We start from the raw sequence: 5383 nt of genomic DNA on the forward strand, positions 1-5383 counted from the left end.
TGGAGCTGCTGTGGGCCAACCTGGGCTGTGGGTTGACCTGGGCAGGTTGCCAAGAGGAACAATACCACTCTGTCCCTGTGTCAGGAGGACATGGTCAGGTTTGTTTGAGGGAAGGGAGCAGGAGTCAGACATAGCGTAAATCATAGACAGACCCTGAAAAGGTGGGATCACATAGGGAGTATGGGTTGTGTGTGGAGGGACTTGAGTCCCAGAGCCATCCCCGTGTCCCCTGCCTCCTGGTCACCCCAGACCCTGTGCAGGATGGGAACTGCTGTTACTGTCCACAACCAGAGGCCCTGACATCGCCGTGGCCACCTTCACCTCCGAAGCCACAGCACTGTGAGATGGGCTGCAGGGTGTACCCCAGAGGGTTCCCTTAAGGATTCTTGTTCACTACCTGTCACTGCACTGGTGGTGACACCCGACAGGGCGCGTGGGCTTTCTAGAAGGTGGGGCAACCCAGCTGAGCCACCGTTCTGCTGAGGGGGGCCGGCGTGGAGCTGGGGCCTCAGACTTCAGCGTCTGCTTGACTGCCATGATGGTCAGGCCTCCACATCCAGCAGAGCTGACTGTGGGCGGTGCAAGGGCGGGTTCGGGCTGCATCCTGGCCGTCAGACTGGAAAGGACGCCAGGCTGTGCTGACCAAGACTGCCCGGGGGCTCTGGCTGGGCAAGTGCGTCTGCCCGTGCCCCTCTCCAGCCACACCACTGGACCAGGAGGCTGGGATCCAGCCCCGTAGACCCCAGACCTCGAGTGCCCGGGAGTGACCGGGAGGGATTCCCAGAGCTCAGACAGGCTCCCCTCCGGAGGCCGGCTGGACTTCTTCCTGGAAGGAGGGACGCAGAGGCCCTGGGTGTGATGTGACGTTGTGTGTGCCGAGCCACGTGGACACTCACGGAAGATGTGCCAGCCGGTGTGAGGCGTGCAGCACCAACTAGACTTTATCCTTCCTGTGCCTCAGTGCGTTTTCATTTCTTCTTCTGGTCTTTTTTTCTCTTCTGGTTTCCTAAGTGCACTTTTTAGTGAAAGTTTATATTGCCTTTCTAATATATTAATTTTTCCTTTGTGTGAAAGTTTGCAAATCAGATCGGTTTTTGTTTATTCATTCATGGGTGTTTTATAACATGAATTACAACTGATTAATATCGCTAATGCATTACAGCGTCTAACCAAATTCTCGGATGTGCCCTTCCCCGTCACCTGACTCGTCTATTAATTTTTACTCCTGTTTTGTTATGATCTCGTACATCACTGTGGTTTTAAAATTCTCAAAGCGAAGGAAGAGTGAAAGTGCTGTTAGCTGGTCCGTGACTCTTCATGAACGGGGAGCCTCGGGCCCACTCCCAGCCTGACCAGAGTCCTGGGATGAGACACAGGTGGCCCAGAAGTCCCCAGCCCCTCTCAGCAGCCCCCAGCCCAGCCCACCAGCCCCCGCCCTTGGGTGTTTGGAGCAGGCAGGTCCCCACTGTTCCCAGGGCTCTTTTCCAGGGTGCTGGGCTGCCATTGGGAGGCTGCCCTGCTTTGATAAGTTACGGTGTTGCTTCTCCTTGGTCACTTGGGCGGCTTGCTGAGTTCCCACAGGCCCCGGCTGACCAGCCTGGACTAGCCCTGTGGCCACACTGCTACAGCGTTGGCCGCCTGGGGTCTCAGAGGTGTGTCCAGAGGGTCCACCTGGGTGCTGGCGCTGCGTCCTCGGGCCTCAGCCGAGCCTGCTTGGTGTTTTGCACACAGACCCTCGACGCAGGGCCCGTGAGGGGCTGCAGAGGGCCACATAGGACGCAGGTCCTCAGCCCTGGGCGCCATGAGCAGCAGCCGGTGCGGTGCTATGCGGCCTGTGTCCTCCTGAGGAGTGAGGGAGACGTGACAGGGTCTGGAGGGTCACCACCCAGCCCCCTTCATCGTGTCTGCACGTGGACGGAACTGGACAAAGGCATGGACAGGGTCTGGGGGACCACCGCCCAGCTCCTCCGTCGTGTCTACACGTGGACCATGACTGGACAACATCATGGACAGGGCCTGGGGGACCACCACCAAGCCCCTCTGTCATGTCTACACGTGGACCAGGACTGGATAGAACCTTGTGCACAGGGTCTGGAGACACACAGACTGTCAGGGAAAGTGATTGTGTACAAACAGCCTGTCCTTCTGTCACTAAGGGGAAACCGAGTCATGGGCGAGGAGGACTGAGGTGGGCCAGGCATCACGCTTCACTGTGGGGGCTGAGGTTCTTGGGGTGCTCATGCCCCACACCCTGCTCTTCATGCAGCAGGAGGTCGTCCAGTGACATTCCACCCGTCACTAAGCCTGTGCTGTGGGTAGGTGTGGCCCCAGCAGCAAGGCCATTGTGACCAAGCTCCGGGCAGCTTGCAGAAGCCAGACTGGACAGGCTGGGAGATGTCAGGGTGCTGTGGGTGGCTGAGGAACAGGGTGGGGCCTCTGAGTCAGCGCCTGAGCCTCCTGTCTTCATTCTCAGAAGAGTCAGTGCCTCTGAGCGGTGGGACACCCACAACCAGGATGGTGGCCTTGGCCGGAGGGCAGCCTCCCAGAAGGCCTTACCAAACTGCGTGTTGTCTCCTGTGACCAGCCACTGTAGCGGTCCTTGCCCATCAGACCCGATCCTGGTTCCACGGGTCCCAGCACCCAGAGAGGCAGCTCAAGGAAGCAGGAAGGACATGGTGACCAGCTCCTCTGTCACTGCCCGAGTATCTGTCTCGGAGCGACCAGTCCCACCTCAGGGCTGGGTCACCATCAGGGGCAGGTCCGGGCAGGCGGGGCTGAGGAGTGCTGCCTCCTTCTGTGCTTACGAGTTGTCAGCTGCTTCCCGCCTCTCAGGGCAGCCTCCTGGGACCAACGTGCATCAGAGCCTGCCCAGCTCACTGAGGCTGTACCCAGAAAGCCTGAGGGAGCCCCAAGAACCTGTGTCCTGAGGGTTCCAGTGATGCTGGGCCTGGGAGGCTGCAGACAGAACCCAGGAAGTCTGGGGGATCCTGGAACCTGCCTTCTGCTGGTTCCCAGGGCTGGGGGTCTGCAGCCGGAGAGTCTGGAAAAGTCTAGGGGAACTCCTTGGGAACCGGCCTTCCATGGCTTCTGATGCCAGACCTGGGGGAGCTGCAGATGGGGAGCACAGGAAGCTCTTGCCAGTTGCTGCTCCAGGGCCTCTGAAAGGTGGCTGGACAGGGGGTCCTTCCCCGGGCACCTCAGGCGCCAGCCCCATCCTTCCTGCAGCCCTCACCTGGCTGTGCCCTCGTCCACCTTGGTTTACCTGTCTTCCAGCATGAGCTGGGTGGGCGGGGGCTGCTGACCTTGGTACTGGGCTGCATTGTCAGTGTGCCCAGGGACCTCCTCCAGGCTCCCCCTTCACTGCCCATGGGCAGCCCTTTGCCCCTCCAAAGGCCTGCCCCCATCACTAGCAGAGATGGCCCAGCTTCCTCCAGTGTGCCGGGGGTTCACTTCTCCCTCCTGATGGCCAGGGATGTCCCCAGCCTCCCGTCCGGATGGCAGGCCCACTTCCTTTCTTCCTACACCACTGGCTTGGCCCCACCTCCCCTCCAGGTCTGCAGACCCCCAGTGACGGCTGTGCCCACGGCCACTGACATGTCAGCCCTCGGATGGCCGTGGGCTCAGTGCAGGGAGGCGGTGACTCCTGCCACCATTGCAGGTGGCTCGCCCTCTGCCGGTGGTGGTGTCTGCCATGGGGTGTGCAGGTGGATGGACTTGTTTCTGGGTTCTCAATTCTTCATTACATTGGTTCTTGAAGTTTGGATTTGGTCTCATCTCTGCCTTCTGGGTGGGGGCAGAAGTGGTCGCAGAGCCTTTGGGGTTAGAAGGGCTGCAGGGCGCCCTCCGTATCTCTCTGCCCGCCTCTCTCTGCCTGCTGCACCCTGGACTCGCCTCCGCCAGCCAAGTAAGGCAGAGCGTGTGCTCACGGGGTGGGAGCGTACTGACCCTGCACGCCTGCCTGGGCCCCGGAGAGGCCCCCCAGAGCCCCGACTGTGGCCCGCCCCTGGCACAACCAGGCTCTCCAGCACCCACTCTGCATCAAGACAGCTGAGTTCCAACCCAGCATGCCCCCGCCATGTGCTCACCCCTCCGTGTGACAGGCCCTGAGGACCTGAAGTGCCGTCCAGGCATGCTGGCAGTGTCCACACGCAGCAGCCCTTCCATGGCATCATGCGCTGTCCACGTGTGGCCATGTCCTCACAGGGTCCTCACTGCGCGGGGGCACTACCTCCTGCAGCAGTCCTGGAGGTGGACAGTGCAGCAGAGGAAGTGGATGCTGGTGGACAGGCTCTTGTCTCACTGCCCCCTCCAGCCCTTCAGTGGACACAGGCTGGCCCCAAGAACCCCTTACCCTCATCTCGGGACCGTGTGCGGAGACACCTCTCAGGACTCTGAGGAGGACTGGTCATCAACAGGGACGTGATCACGTGGGAAGACCCCTCCCAGTGGGCAGCAGAGAGAGAGCTGAGTGGGGAGACGCTAGTGACAGTGGACAGGAGCCTTCAAGGGGCAGAGGGGGCCCGAGTGTCAGGGTGAAGGTTGGCCCCTGGGGACTCAGAGTATAACTGTCCCCAGCTCTCAGCCCCTCTTTCTTGGGGGAGATGAGGACTTGTAGGCTTGGGGGACTGGCCGCCGGCCATCCTAGAGAGGGACACATACTGGATAGGGCCATCCCGACAGCTCGACCCTGTGTGTGCTGCCCAGGGTGCCCCTTCTGAGGACACTGGGGGACATGGGGGCACAGGGGCCTCTGGGCTGCCCTTCCCAGAAGCCCCCACCTATCCCAGGGCCTGTCCAAACAGCTCCAGGCAGGTGATAGGACAGAGGAGTCTCAGGGACTCCAGCCTCGCCTGCTCTTCACTTGCGTAGTTTGTGGGATTGTCACTGGGCCCAGCTGAGGGTCTGCTCTCCTGCCCCCCACCTTGTTCTGACCCCACACTAGCCCCACCGGTCCCCAGAGGTCCTGGTGGTGCCCATGTGGCAGGTTTGCATCCTCCCTCTCTGGTCTCTCTCTCCCACCTGTGGGACAGGCAAGAAGGTGGGCAGGGTGAGTGAGGAACGAGGCGTGGCTGTGGCTGGGTGTGGGGAGGCCTGTTCAGCAGACGTGCTGCCCCGCGGAAGGCAGCAGCGCCCTCCTCAGCCCGGGCTCCCTCCTCCTCCTCCCGGGCTCTGTCCTCCTCCTCCCGGGCTCCCTCCTCCTCCTCCCGGGCTCCCTCCTCCTCCTCCTGGGCTCCCTCCTCCTCCTGGGCTCCCTCCTCCTCCTCCTGGGCTCCCTCCTCCTCAGCCTGGGGCTCCCTCCTCCTCCTCCCGGGCTCTGTCCTCCTCCTCCCGGGCTCCCTCCTCCTCCTCCCGGGCTCCGTCCTCCTCCTCCCGGGCTCCCTCC

Source organism: Elephantulus edwardii, unplaced genomic scaffold, assembly GCF_000299155.1.
Source record: "Elephantulus edwardii isolate Elephantulus edwardi_28Jun2011 unplaced genomic scaffold, EleEdw1.0 scaffold00072, whole genome shotgun sequence".
NCBI classification, from domain to species: domain Eukaryota; kingdom Metazoa; phylum Chordata; class Mammalia; order Macroscelidea; family Macroscelididae; genus Elephantulus; species Elephantulus edwardii.